At 55.6% G+C, this 15,000-nt stretch overlaps 3 non-coding genes across 3 annotated transcripts; all 3 read left to right on the top strand.

Annotated features, from left to right (window-relative positions):
* Positions 1-2,634: 2,634 nt before the first annotated feature.
* LOC126330118 (small subunit ribosomal RNA) lies at positions 2,635-4,525 on the top strand. The gene has a single exon (XR_007562729.1). It is a non-coding gene; the product is annotated as a small subunit ribosomal RNA (ribosomal RNA).
* Positions 4,526-4,894: 369 nt separating this feature from the next.
* On the top strand, positions 4,895-5,049 carry LOC126330133 (5.8S ribosomal RNA). Its single transcript, XR_007562742.1, has one exon. It is a non-coding gene; the product is annotated as a 5.8S ribosomal RNA (ribosomal RNA).
* Positions 5,050-5,237: 188 nt separating this feature from the next.
* Positions 5,238-9,449, top strand: LOC126330131 (large subunit ribosomal RNA). Its single transcript, XR_007562740.1, has one exon. It is a non-coding gene; the product is annotated as a large subunit ribosomal RNA (ribosomal RNA).
* The last annotated feature ends 5,551 nt before the right edge of the window (positions 9,450-15,000 follow it).

Below are 15,000 nucleotides of genomic sequence, written 5' to 3'. Positions count from 1 at the left end.
TAACTCAATTTGTCCCTTAACCTAACTCAATTTGTCCCTTAACCTAACTCAATTTGTCCCTTAACCTAACTCAATTTGTCCCTTAACCTAACTCAATTTGTCCCTTAACCTAACTCAATTTGTCCCTTAACCTAACTCAATTTGTCCCTTAACCTAACTCAATTTGTCCCTTAACCTAACTCAATTTGTCCCTTAACCTAACTCAATTTGTCCCTTAACCTAACTCAATTTGTCCCTTAACCTAACCCACGTTGTCCCTTAACCTAACCCACGTTGTCCCTTAACCTAACCCACGTTGTCCCTTAACCTAACCCACGTTGTCCCTTAACCTAACCCACGTTGTCCCTTAACCTAACCCACGTTGTCCCTTAACGTAACCCACGTTGTCCCTTAACGTAACCCACGTTGTCCCTTAACGTAACCCACGTTGTCCCTTAACCTAACCCACGTTGTCCCTTAACCTAACCCACGTTGTCCCTTAACCTAACCCACGTTGTCCCTTAACCTAACCCACGTTGTCCCTTAACCTAACCCACGTTGTCCCTTAACCTAACCCACGTTGTCCCTTAACCTAACCCACGTTGTCCCTTAACCTAACCCACGTTGTCCCTTAACCTAACCCACGTTGTCCCTTAACCTAACCCACGTTGTCCCTTAACCTAACCCACGTTGTCCCTTAACCTAACCCACGTTGTCCCTTAACCTAACCCACGTTGTCCCTTAACCTAACCCACGTTGTCCCTTAACCTAACCCACGTTGTCCCTTAACCTAACCCACGTTGTCCCTTAACCTAACCCACGTTGTCCCTTAACCTAACCCACGTTGTCCCTTTGCCTAACATAGTTCACTGCTCGGAATCTCTGGTGTCGTTGTTATCCTCATGTAGATGTCTTGCGAGTGTTGCTTACTTTCCACATATTCCCGCTATCCACTGTCAATTGTACTGCAATAGGACTATATCGCCCCCCCCCCCCCTCTGCCCCTCTCTTTGTGTCTCCGTCCTCTCAAGCTGGTCGGTCTGGCGTTTGAGTGTTAAATGAGCCTCGCAGCTGTTCAGTTGCGTTCAGATGTCGACGCCCTCAGTGTACGTCGTGGTATGGTCTGTGTCCATTGTCCGCTGATGTCGTACGCGTAACCCACACGCTGTACCGATCATCGGTAGTTACGTACAGAGTGAAGTAGTGTGATACGTGTGACCGTACGCTGGCTGTGCCCAACGGTGTCGAATCTCAATTTCCATATGTTGTGCTCGATGCTACTTGTCTCGTCTCCCAATAACAGCTAGGTTGCACTGTGGTACGCCGTAGAGGCGTGTGGGAGGAACGTACGAACGCATTGTATGTCACCCTGGGTCGCTGGGGGTGGTGGTGCGGTGAGTCAGGTCAGGTCAGCGTGAGCCGTGTGATGTAGTGACGCGTGTATTCCGACTTTGTCGTATTGCCTCACACAAAGTGCTACCCTGGTGGACCGCGTTCCATATCTGGGACATGCCGCAGATGCTGGTTGACAGTGGATCGCGGAAGGGACATCGCATACGTGCGCGGGCCACCTTCCACGTGTTCTCTTCTGCACATGTCGCAGTGTGTATGTGGTCTGATGTAGCGTGTCGTGACACATGACATCCTGGCATGCAAGAATTGTTGAATTCGCAAATGTAGGTGGACATCTACGTTTACTGCCCAAGATACGCAAATGAACTGGAAATCCGTTGTTGAGCGGTTGTTCACGCTGGAGGTGAATCTGTGATGGCGACGATCGGTACAGCTATTAACCGGTTGTTTCAGCGGTACCCGCCACATCCACACACGTGACTAGGCCCATGTGGGTATGAAGCGATACGCGGCGGTGGCTTGGTGGGACTGTTCCCGGCCGGTGAAGGGGGGCCGCCCGGCGTGTTGGCCGCGCGCTGCGTGGGCGCACGCGCAACAGGCGGCTGGTGGGGGGCGCCGAGTGGCAGGAGCGCCAGCCGACGGGCTCGGCAGGCGGCGCAGCTACGCTGCGGCGCACCCTGCACGCGGCGCCTGGCGGCCAAAGTTGGTTCAGCCGAGCCCGGTGCGAAGCGCGGTGGACATCTGCAGTGTGCTGGTCTGATTGAGGACTGTGTGCGTTGAGGATGCGCCGCCGCCTGGCACTCGGCGCCGCGACGCCGTCTGCTGCTCGGTCGCCCCAGCGGTTCTCGCAGGTGGTTTGTATCGCAGTTGTGCGGACGTGTCGGCGCGTGCGCTGTGCTGGGAGAGTTCGCTTCTGCACCCAAGTGGGGCTTTGCCCTTGTGTGGCGCTGGCGTTGGAGCTGCCGGTCACCATAGGTGGCGCGTGTTGTCTCCCGCCGGCAATGCCACGACAGCACGCTCCCGGGCCTCTGTCGGCAGCGGCAAGCTCAGTTGGGAGCAAGGGTGTTCGCACTAAAACCGTCTACTCGCCTAACTCCGGGCGATTGCGCCTCTCTCGAAACCGACCAAGTACCTAGGACGGCGCTGCGCGCCGCCGGGACCTGAGAGGGTTTCGAGGTGTATCGTGCAGGGGAGCTCGGCCTCCTCCTGTTTGCAGAATAATTGAGCGGACGCTTGCGTGTTCGCGCGGGCCCCCGGGACACACTCCCGGGCGGCCGGCTGCTCAGCTCTAGTTGACGCAGCTCCCTGGTTGATCCTGCCAGTAGTCATATGCTTGTCTCAAAGATTAAGCCATGCATGTCTCAGTACAAGCCGCATTAAGGTGAAACCGCGAATGGCTCATTAAATCAGTTATGGTTCCTTAGATCGTACCCACGTTACTTGGATAACTGTGGTAATTCTAGAGCTAATACATGCAAACAGAGTCCCGACCAGAGATGGAAGGGACGCTTTTATTAGATCAAAACCAATCGGATTGGCTTGTCTGGTCCGTTTGCCTTGGTGACTCTGAATAACTTTGGGCTGATCGCACGGTCCTCGTACCGGCGACGCATCTTTCAAATGTCTGCCTTATCAACTGTCGATGGTAGGTTCTGCGCCTACCATGGTTGTAACGGGTAACGGGGAATCAGGGTTCGATTCCGGAGAGGGAGCCTGAGAAACGGCTACCACATCCAAGGAAGGCAGCAGGCGCGCAAATTACCCACTCCCGGCACGGGGAGGTAGTGACGAAAAATAACGATACGGGACTCATCCGAGGCCCCGTAATCGGAATGAGTACACTTTAAATCCTTTAACGAGTATCTATTGGAGGGCAAGTCTGGTGCCAGCAGCCGCGGTAATTACAGCTCCAATAGCGTATATTAAAGTTGTTGCGGTTAAAAAGCTCGTAGTTGGATTTGTGTCCCACGCTGTTGGTTCACCGCCCGTCGGTGTTTAACTGGCATGTATCGTGGGACGTCCTGCCGGTGGGGCGAGCCGAAGGGGTGCTTTCGCGTCCCGAGGCGGACCCCGTTTAAATCCTACCAGGGTGCTCTTTGTTGAGTGTCTCGGTGGGCCGGCACGTTTACTTTGAACAAATTAGAGTGCTTAAAGCAGGCAAGCCCGCCTGAATACTGTGTGCATGGAATAATGGAATAGGACCTCGGTTCTATTTTGTTGGTTTTCGGAACCCGAGGTAATGATTAATAGGGACAGGCGGGGGCATTCGTATTGCGACGTTAGAGGTGAAATTCTTGGATCGTCGCAAGACGAACAGAAGCGAAAGCATTTGCCAAGTATGTTTTCATTAATCAAGAACGAAAGTTAGAGGTTCGAAGGCGATCAGATACCGCCCTAGTTCTAACCATAAACGATGCCAGCCAGCGATCCGCCGCAGTTCCTCCGATGACTCGGCGGGCAGCCTCCGGGAAACCAAAGCTTTTGGGTTCCGGGGGAAGTATGGTTGCAAAGCTGAAACTTAAAGGAATTGACGGAAGGGCACCACCAGGAGTGGAGCCTGCGGCTTAATTTGACTCAACACGGGAAACCTCACCAGGCCCGGACACCGGAAGGATTGACAGATTGATAGCTCTTTCTTGATTCGGTGGGTGGTGGTGCATGGCCGTTCTTAGTTGGTGGAGCGATTTGTCTGGTTAATTCCGATAACGAACGAGACTCTAGCCTGCTAACTAGTCGCGTGACATCCTTCGTGCTGTCAGCGATTACTTTTCTTCTTAGAGGGACAGGCGGCTTCTAGCCGCACGAGATTGAGCAATAACAGGTCTGTGATGCCCTTAGATGTTCTGGGCCGCACGCGCGCTACACTGAAGGAATCAGCGTGTCTTCCTAGGCCGAAAGGTCGGGTAACCCGCTGAACCTCCTTCGTGCTAGGGATTGGGGCTTGCAATTGTTCCCCATGAAACGAGGAATTCCCAGTAAGCGCGAGTCATAAGCTCGCGTTGATTACGTCCCTGCCCTTTGTACACACCGCCCGCTACTACCGATTGAATGATTTAGTGAGGTCTTCGGACTGGTACGCGGCATCGACTCTGTCGTTGCCGATGCTACCGGAAAGATGACCAAACTTGATCATTTAGAGGAAGTAAAAAGTCGTAACAAGGTTTCCGTAGGTGAACCTGCGGAAGGATCATTACCGACTAGACTGCATGTCTTTCGATGTGCGTGTCGTGTCGTGTCGCGCAACACGCTACCTGTACGGCAGTGGCCGTGCGCCGCGTGCGGAACCACGCGTGCCTCTCAAAACTAGCGGAAGTGTTGTTGTTGTTGTGTGGTACGAGCGCTGAAGCTCTGGAGCGGCTGGCCTGCGGTACCTGGCGCCTGGCGCGCGTTTTGAATGACGTTCGCCCGAGTGCCTGTCCGCCCCGGTGTGGAGCCGTACGACGCCCATCGGCTGTGAGGCCGTTGGACACAAAAAAATAGTGGAACAGGGGCCGTCAGACGCCTCAGTCCCGCAAATGCTGCTGTCTTGAAAGAGACAGTGGGAGACTGAAAAGGAAAAGATCACCCAGGACGGTGGATCACTCGGCTCGTGGGTCGATGAAGAACGCAGCAAATTGCGCGTCGACATGTGAACTGCAGGACACATGAACATCGACGTTTCGAACGCACATTGCGGTCCATGGATTCCGTTCCCGGGCCACGTCTGGCTGAGGGTCGGCTACGTATACTGAAGCGCGCGGCGTTGTCCCGCTTCGGAGACGTGGGAGTGTCGTGGTCGCCTGTGTGGCCGCCGCGGTCTCCTTAAACGTGCGATGCGCGCCCGTCGCCTGGCGGTTCGCATACCGGTACTTTCTCGGTAGCGTGCACAGCCGGCTGGCGGTGTGGCGTGCGACACTCTCGTACAACGACCTCAGAGCAGGCGAGACTACCCGCTGAATTTAGCATATTACTAAGCGGAGGAAAAGAAACTAACAAGGATTCCCCCAGTAGCGGCGAGCGAACAGGGAAGAGTCCAGCACCGAACCCCGCAGGCTGCCGCCTGTCGTGGCATGTGGTGTTTGGGAGGGTCCACTACCCCGACGCCTCGCGCCGAGCCCAAGTCCAACTTGAATGAGGCCACGGCCCGTAGAGGGTGCCAGGCCCGTAGCGGCCGGTGCGAGCGTCGGCGGGACCTCTCCTTCGAGTCGGGTTGCTTGAGAGTGCAGCTCCAAGTGGGTGGTAAACTCCATCTGAGACTAAATATGACCACGAGACCGATAGCGAACAAGTACGTGAGGGAAAGTTGAAAAGAACTTTGAAGAGAGAGTTCAAAAGTACGTGAAACGTTCTGGGGTAAACGTGAGAAGTCCGAAAGGTCGAACGGGTGAGATTCACGCCCATCCGGCCACTGGCCCCCGCCCTCGGCAGATGGGGCCGGCCCGCCCGCGCGGAGCAATCCGCGGCGGGGTCGTGTCCGGTTGCCTTTCCACTCGCCGCGGGGGTGGGGCCGTTCCGGTGTGCGGTGGGCCGCACTTCTCCCCTAGTAGGACGTCGCGACCCGCTGGGTGCCGGCCTACGGCCCGGGTGCGCAGCCTGTCCTTCGCCGGGCCTCGGTTCGCGTCTGTTGGCAGAGCCCCGGTGTCCTGGCTGGCTGCTCGGCGGTATATCTGGAGGAGTCGATTCGCCCCTTTGGGCGCTCGGGCTCCCGGCAAGCGCGCGCGGTTCTTCCCGGATGACGGACCTACCTGGCCCGGCCCCGGACCGCGCCGCTGTTGGCTCGGGATGCTCTCGGGCGGAATAATCGCTCCGTCAGCGGCGCTTCAGCTTTGGACAATTTCACGAACCCGTCTTGAAACACGGACCAAGGAGTCTAACATGTGCGCGAGTCATTGGGCTGTACGAAACCTAAAGGCGTAATGAAAGTGAAGGTCTCGCCTTGCGCGGGCCGAGGGAGGATGGGGCTTCCCCGCCCTTCACGGGGCGGCGGCCTCCGCACTCCCGGGGCGTCTCGTCCTCATTGCGAGGTGAGGCGCACCTAGAGCGTACACGTTGGGACCCGAAAGATGGTGAACTATGCCTGGCCAGGACGAAGTCAGGGGAAACCCTGATGGAGGTCCGTAGCGATTCTGACGTGCAAATCGATCGTCGGAGCTGGGTATAGGGGCGAAAGACTAATCGAACCATCTAGTAGCTGGTTCCCTCCGAAGTTTCCCTCAGGATAGCTGGTGCTCGTACGAGTCTCATCCGGTAAAGCGAATGATTAGAGGCCTTGGGGCCGAAACGACCTCAACCTATCTCAAACTTTAAATGGGTGAGATCTCCGGCTTGCTTGATATGCTGAAGCCGCGAGCAAACGACTCGGATCGAGTGCCAAGTGGGCCACTTTTGGTAAGCAGAACTGGCGCTGTGGGATGAACCAAACGCCGAGTTAAGGCGCCCGAATCGACGCTCATGGAAACCATGAAAGGCGTTGGTTGCTTAAGACAGCAGGACGGTGGCCTGGAAGTCGGAATCCGCTAAGGAGTGTGTAACAACTCACCTGCCGAAGCAACTAGCCTGAAAATGGATGGCGCTGAAGCGTCGTGCCTATACTCGGCCGTCAGTCTGGCAGTCATGGCGCGTCTCGCGGCCGGCCGCGAAGCCCTGACGAGTAGGAGGGTCGCGGCGGTGGGCGCAGAAGGGTCTGGGCGTGAGCCTGCCTGGAGCCCGCGTCGGTGCAGATCTTGGTGGTAGTAGCAAATACTCCAGCGAGGCCCTGGAGGGCTGACGCGGAGAAGGGTTTCGTGTGAACAGCCGTTGCACACGAGTCAGTCGATCCTAAGCCCTAGGAGAAATCCGATGTTGATGGGGGCCGTCATAGCATGATGCACTTTGTGCTGGCCCCCGTTGGGCGAAAGGGAATCCGGTTCCTATTCCGGAACCCGGCAGCGGAACCGATATAAGTCGCGCCCTCTTTTAGATGCTCGTCGGGGGTAACCCAAAAGGACCCGGAGACGCCGTCGGGAGATCGGGGAAGAGTTTTCTTTTCTGCATGAGCGTTCGAGTTCCCTGGAATCCTCTAGCAGGGAGATAGGTTTGGAACGCGAAGAGCACCGCAGTTGCGGCGGTCGTCCCGATCTTCCCCTCGGACCTTGAAAATCCGGGAGAGGGCCACGTGGAGGTGTCGCGCCGGTTCGTACCCATATCCGCAGCAGGTCTCCAAGGTGAAGAGCCTCTAGTCGATAGAATAATGTAGGTAAGGGAAGTCGGCAAATTGGATCCGTAACTTCGGGATAAGGATTGGCTCTGAGGATCGGGGGCGTGTCGGGCTTGGTCGGGAAGTGGGTCAGCGCTAACGTGCCGGGCCTGGGCGAGGTGAGTGCCGTAGGGGTGCCGGTAAGTGCGGGCGTTTAGCGCGGGCGTGGTCTGCTCTCGCCGTTGGTTGGCCTCGTGCTGGCCGGCGGTGCAGGATGCGCGCGCCTGCGCGGCGTTCGCGCCCCGGTGCTTCAACCTGCGTGCAGGATCCGAGCTCGGTCCCGTGCCTTGGGCCTCCACGGATCTTCCTTGCTGCGAGGCCGCGTCCGCCTTAGCGTGCTCCTCCGGGGGGCGGCGGCGTGCGCGATTCTCTTCGGCCGCCATTCAACGATCAACTCAGAACTGGCACGACTGGGGGAATCCGACTGTCTAATTAAAACAAAGCATTGCGATGGCCCTAGCGGGTGTTGACGCAATGTGATTTCTGCCCAGTGCTCTGAATGTCAACGTGAAGAAATTCAAGCAAGCGCGGGGTAAACGGCGGGATAACTATGACTCTCTTAAGGTAGCCAAATGCCTCGTCATCTAATTAGTGACGCGCATGAATGGATTAACGAGATTCCCGCTGTCCCTATCTACTATCTAGCGAAACCACTGCCAAGGGAACGGGCCTTGGAAAAATTAGCGGGGAAAGAAGACCCTGTGAGCTTGACTCTAGTCTGGCACTGTGAGGTGACAGAGAGGTGTAGCATAAGTGGAGATGGCAACATCGCCGGTGAAATACCACTACTTTCATTGTTTCTTTACTTACGGCTTAGGCGGAGCGGGCGTGCGTCGTGGTATAACAACCCGGCGTCACGGTGTTCTCGAGCCAAGCGTGTTAGGGTTGCGTTCGCGCCGCGGCTCCGTGTCCGTGCGCCACAGCGTGCGGTGCGTGTGGGTGCAAGCCTGCGCGTGCCGTGCGTCCCGTGTGCGTCGGCGCGTCCGCGTGTGCGGCGCAGTTTACTCCCTCGCGTGATCCGATTCGAGGACACTGCCAGGCGGGGAGTTTGACTGGGGCGGGTACATCTGTCAAAGAATAACGCAGGTGTCCTAAGGCCAGCTCAGCGAGGACAGAAACCTCGCGTAGAGCAAAAGGGCAAAAGCTGGCTTGATCCCGATGTTCAGTACGCATAGGGACTGCGAAAGCACGGCCTATCGATCCTTTTGGCTTGGAGAGTTTCCAGCAAGAGGTGTCAGAAAAGTTTCCACAGGGATAACTGGCTTGTGGCGGCCAAGCGTTCATAGCGACGTCGCTTTTTTGATCCTTCGATGTCGGCTCTTCCTATCATTGCGAAGCAGAATTCGCCAAGCGTTGGATTGTTCACCCACTAATAGGAACGTGAGCTGGGTTTAGACCGTCGTGAGACAGGTAGTTTTACCCTACTGATGACTGTGTCGTTGCGATAGTAATCCTGCTCAGTACGAGAGGAACCGCAGGTTCGGACATTTGGTTCACGCACTCGGCCGAGGCGGCCGGTGGTGCGAAGCTACCATCCGTGGGATTAAGCCTGAACGCCTCTAAGGCCGAATCCCGTCTAGCCATTGTGGCAACGATATCGCTAAGGAGTCCCCGAGGGTCGAAAGGCTCGAAAATACGTGACTTTACTAGGCGCGGTCGACCCACGTGGCGCCGCGCCGTACGGGCCCAACTTGTTTGCCGGACGGGGCACTCGGGCGGTGCTGTCTGGGATCTGTTCCCGGCGCCGCCCTGCCCTACCGGTCGACCATGGGTGTCTATATTTCGATGTCGGGACTCGGAATCGTCTGTAGACGACTTAGGTACCGGGGCGGGGTGTTGTACTCGGTAGAGCAGTTGCCACGCTGCGATCTGTTGAGACTCAGCCCTAGCTTGGGGGATTCGTCTTGTCGCGAGACGAGACCCCCGCGGCTGGGCGCCAGGGGCACGTGTGCCCGTTTCCCGTGCTGTGTTTTTGTCTTTCCTTTTTTTTTTCGTTTAGTACATCTGGGCGTATCGGTTGGGGCCGGGCAGCCACCCCCAAGGGCGCTGCATTGTGTGCGGCGGACTGAGGCGTATCGGTTTTGCGGGGGGCCCCACCTGCCGCCGGGCGTGGGTGCTGCGATGGGTGCCACGGCGGCGGCGGCCGGGCGCGCAGTCTACTGCCGCTCTACAGCGTATCACTTTGCGGCCGGCGTCGGCGTCGGCCGGAGTGTGGTCCGCCTTCGTCGTGGCCCGCGCCCCCTGGTAGCATAGCGTCCACCGCAGTACGGTGAACTACAATACCCCGCACACTATGGATGTGAAATAAAATATAATAACACATGATGCTTCGTAAGAAAATAGACTTGGGATAGGGTGTGTCGTTGGCAAGTCCCCGGGGCGGTTAGTGTGGGTGGTGATAAGTCGTTAGGGGAGGGTGAGGGTACGGCCACCTATGGGAATGTGCGTGAACTGCGCGAGGCAGAGTGTCAAAAGACGGCATCGCCATCTATGAAGATAGGACGGAAGCACGTGCAATGCCGACAGTACGATCTGTCTCGCGTGTGTTGTAGGTGCCCCGCGACATGACGTGGTGCAACGACGGTACCGCCACCTGGGGGAGGCCACGCGGACTAGGCCAAGTATGGGGCCCACAGTGCTCATTTGCCGAGCCCACCCACACAAAACCTGCACCCCCCTCCAGCGCAGGAGCCGCAACCCGGGTGCGTACGCCGCACCAAGTGCTCCACCCGCGACCGTACGTGCCCCGCCGAAATCGCAACTCCGGCGGATGAACGGCGGACTTTTCTCGCAGTCGTAAGTTGCAATCCACCCCTATATCTTGCGTCTCATGAAGAGTTATATCAAGTATGCCAAATTCCCGCTGTCCCTATACATGCAGTAAGTTCGTCATGGGCGCTGGCCGGCAGGCCGCGAGACCTGACGCCCGGCGGCAAAGAGTGCCCCTCTGAGGATATAGATGTTCCGTTCCGCCGCACAATGGTGACGGTGACCGCTGCCTGCGGTGGCAACGCTGGGCAGAGTCGATACTCGCCGTGTGGTGGAAGGTAAACATTATGCGGTACATCAGTACTTTCCTAATAGTTCGGTCGTCTCACGGCACTGCTTAGTAAATGATGCAAGGCCACATATAGATGATTTATGCGAATGTCCCTATACGTGCTGTAAGACTGGGCACACAACGTGAATCGCACGTCAGCCACACACTCGAACATGCACCACTCTCGGCCTGCAACGGAGACACACAATACGTAAACATCTGGAATGCGACAATGTCGAGTGCATCCTCTCTGCCACATTGCACCGTCGACACTATGATAACCAGAGCAGTAGGTCCACCTATAAAAGCACAATACCCCACTCCTCCGACAACTACCATTGCTCAGATAAACCAACACCACCAACACACATCCTACACAGAGGGGCACCAAATATCACCCCCCCGCCCTCGTGTTATACCACATGAAAAATTGCAGAAGTGAGAGACACAGACCCGCCAGCCTCTTGCTACAAGCATCGAACCGACGTGACATATCTGACGGTGACTCAGGCATCCGCGTACTGCCACAACTATCCACCCCCCCCCCCACTCTCTCTCTGCCCCCTTCCCACACAATACCGAATTTAACCAACTTTATCGCTTAACCTAACTGTGGCTGTACCAGATTATCGCTTAACCTAACTGTGGCTGTACCAGATTATCGCTTAACCTAACTGTGGCTGTACCAGATTATCGCTTAACCTAACTGTGGCTGTACCAGATTATCGCTTAACCTAACTGTGGCTGTACCAGATTATCGCTTAACCTAACTGTGGCTGTACCAGATTATCGCTTAACCTAACTGTGGCTGTACCAGATTATCGCTTAACCTAACTGTGGCTGTACCAGATTATCGCTTAACCTAACTGTGGCTGTACCAGATTATCGCTTAACCTAACTGTGGCTGTACCAGATTATCGCTTAACCTAACTGTGGCTGTACCAGATTATCGCTTAACCTAACTGTGGCTGTACCAGATTATCGCTTAACCTAACTGTGGCTGTACCAGATTATCGCTTAACCTAACTGTGGCTGTACCAGATTATCGCTTAACCTAACTGTGGCTGTACCAGATTATCGCTTAACCTAACTGTGGCTGTACCAGATTATCGCTTAACCTAACTGTGGCTGTACCAGATTATCGCTTAACCTAACTGTGGTTGTACCAGATTATCCCTTAACCTAACTCAATTTGTCCCTTAACCTAACTCAATTTGTCCCTTAACCTAACTCAATTTGTCCCTTAACCTAACTCAATTTGTCCCTTAACCTAACTCAATTTGTCCCTTAACCTAACTCAATTTGTCCCTTAACCTAACTCAATTTGTCCCTTAACCTAACTCAATTTGTCCCTTAACCTAACTCAATTTGTCCCTTAACCTAACTCAATTTGTCCCTTAACCTAACTCAATTTGTCCCTTAACCTAACTCAATTTGTCCCTTAACCTAACTCAATTTGTCCCTTAACCTAACTCAATTTGTCCCTTAACCTAACTCAATTTGTCCCTTAACCTAACCCACGTTGTCCCTTAACCTAACCCACGTTGTCCCTTAACCTAACCCACGTTGTCCCTTAACCTAACCCACGTTGTCCCTTAACCTAACCCACGTTGTCCCTTAACCTAACCCACGTTGTCCCTTAACCTAACCCACGTTGTCCCTTAACGTAACCCACGTTGTCCCTTAACGTAACCCACGTTGTCCCTTAACGTAACCCACGTTGTCCCTTAACGTAACCCACGTTGTCCCTTAACGTAACCCACGTTGTCCCTTAACCTAACCCACGTTGTCCCTTAACCTAACCCACGTTGTCCCTTAACCTAACCCACGTTGTCCCTTAACCTAACCCACGTTGTCCCTTAACCTAACCCACGTTGTCCCTTAACCTAACCCACGTTGTCCCTTAACCTAACCCACGTTGTCCCTTAACCTAACCCACGTTGTCCCTTAACCTAACCCACGTTGTCCCTTAACCTAACCCACGTTGTCCCTTAACCTAACCCACGTTGTCCCTTAACCTAACCCACGTTGTCCCTTAACCTAACCCACGTTGTCCCTTAACCTAACCCACGTTGTCCCTTAACCTAACCCACGTTGTCCCTTAACCTAACCCACGTTGTCCCTTAACCTAACCCACGTTGTCCCTTAACCTAACCCACGTTGTCCCTTAACGTAACCCACGTTGTCCCTTAACGTAACCCACGTTGTCCCTTAACGTAACCCACGTTGTCCCTTAACGTAACCCACGTTGTCCCTTAACCTAACCCACGTTGTCCCTTAACCTAACCCACGTTGTCCCTTAACCTAACCCACGTTGTCCCTTAACCTAACCCACGTTGTCCCTTAACCTAACCCACGTTGTCCCTTAACCTAACCCACGTTGTCCCTTAACCTAACCCACGTTGTCCCTTAACCTAACCCACGTTGTCCCTTAACCTAACCCACGTTGTCCCTTAACCTAACCCACGTTGTCCCTTAACCTAACCCACGTTGTCCCTTAACCTAACCCACGTTGTCCCTTAACCTAACCCACGTTGTCCCTTAACCTAACCCACGTTGTCCCTTAACCTAACCCACGTTGTCCCTTAACCTAACCCACGTTGTCCCTTAACCTAACCCACGTTGTCCCTTAACCTAACCCACGTTGTCCCTTAACCTAACCCACGTTGTCCCTTAACCTAACCCACGTTGTCCCTTTGCCTAACATAGTTCACTGCTCGGAATCTCTGGTGTCGTTGTTATCCTCATGTAGATGTCTTGCGAGTGTTGCTTACTTTCCACAAATTCCCGCTATCCACTGTCAATTGTACTGCAATAGGACTATATCGCCCCCCCCCCCCCCTCTGCCCCTCTCTTTGTGTCTCCGTCCTCTCAAGCTGGTCGGTCTGGCGTTTGAGTGTTAAATGAGCCTCGCAGCTGTTCAGTTGCGTTCAGATGTCGACGCCCTCAGTGTACGTCGTGGTATGGTCTGTGTCCATTGTCCGCTGATGTCGTACGCGTAACCCACACGCTGTACCGATCATCGGTAGTTACGTACAGAGTGAAGTAGTGTGATACGTGTGACCGTACGCTGGCTGTGCCCAACGGTGTCGAATCTCAATTTCCATATGTTGTGCTCGATGCTACTTGTCTCGTCTCCCAATAACAGCTAGGTTGCACTGTGGTACGCCGTAGAGGCGTGTGGGAGGAACGTACGAACGCATTGTATGTCACCCTGGGTCGCTGGGGGTGGTGGTGCGGTGAGTCAGGTCAGGTCAGCGTGAGCCGTGTGATGTAGTGACGCGTGTATTCCGACTTTGTCGTATTGCCTCACACAAAGTGCTACCCTGGTGGACCGCGTTCCATATCTGGGACATGCCGCAGATGCCGGTTGACAGTGGATCGCGGAAGGGACATCGCATACGTGCGCGGGCCACCTTCCACGTGTTCTCTTCTGCACATGTCGCAGTGTGTATGTGGTCTGATGTAGCGTGTCGTGACACATGACATCCTGGCATGCAAGAATTGTTGAATTCGCAAATGTAGGTGGACATCTACGTTTACTGCCCAAGATACGCAAATGAACTGGAAATCCGTTGTTGAGCGGTTGTTCACGCTGGAGGTGAATCTGTGATGGCGACGATCGGTACAGCTATTAACCGGTTGTTTCAGCGGTACCCGCCACATCCACACACGTGACTAGGCCCATGTGGGTATGAAGCGATACGCGGCGGTGGCTTGGTGGGACTGTTCCCGGCCGGTGAAGGGGGGCCGCCCGGCGTGTTGGCCGCGCGCTGCGTGGGCGCACGCGCAACAGGCGGCTGGTGGGGGGCGCCGAGTGGCAGGAGCGCCAGCCGACGGGCTCGGCAGGCGGCGCAGCTACGCTGCGGCGCACCCTGCACGCGGCGCCTGGCGGCCAAAGTTGGTTCAGCCGAGCCCGGTGCGAAGCGCGGTGGACATCTGCAGTGTGCTGGTCTGATTGAGGACTGTGTGCGTTGAGGATGCGCCGCCGCCTGGCACTCGGCGCCGCGACGCCGTCTGCTGCTCGGTCGCCCCAGCGGTTCTCGCAGGTGGTTTGTATCGCAGTTGTGCGGACGTGTTGGCGCGTGCGCTGTGCTGGGAGAGTTCGCTTCTGCACCCAAGTGGGGCTTTGCCCTTGTGTGGCGCTGGCGTTGGAGCTGCCGGTCACCATAGGTGGCGCGTGTTGTCTCCCGCCGGCAATGCCACGACAGCACGCTCCCGGGCCTCTGTCGGCAGCGGCAAGCTCAGTTGGGAGCAAGGGTGTTCGCACTAAAACCGTCTACTCGCCTAACTCCGGGCGATTGCGCCTCTCTCGAAACCGACCAAGTACCTAGGACGGCGCTGCGCGCCGCCGGGACCTGAGAGGGTTTCGAGGTGTATCGTGCAGGGGAGCTCGGCCTCCTCCTGTTTGCAG

Source organism: Schistocerca gregaria, unplaced genomic scaffold (assembly GCF_023897955.1).
Source record: "Schistocerca gregaria isolate iqSchGreg1 unplaced genomic scaffold, iqSchGreg1.2 ptg001254l, whole genome shotgun sequence".
Lineage (NCBI taxonomy): Eukaryota > Metazoa > Arthropoda > Insecta > Orthoptera > Acrididae > Schistocerca > Schistocerca gregaria.
Note: the sequence above shows the minus strand (reverse complement) of the source record. Positions and strands in the feature narration are given on the sequence as shown.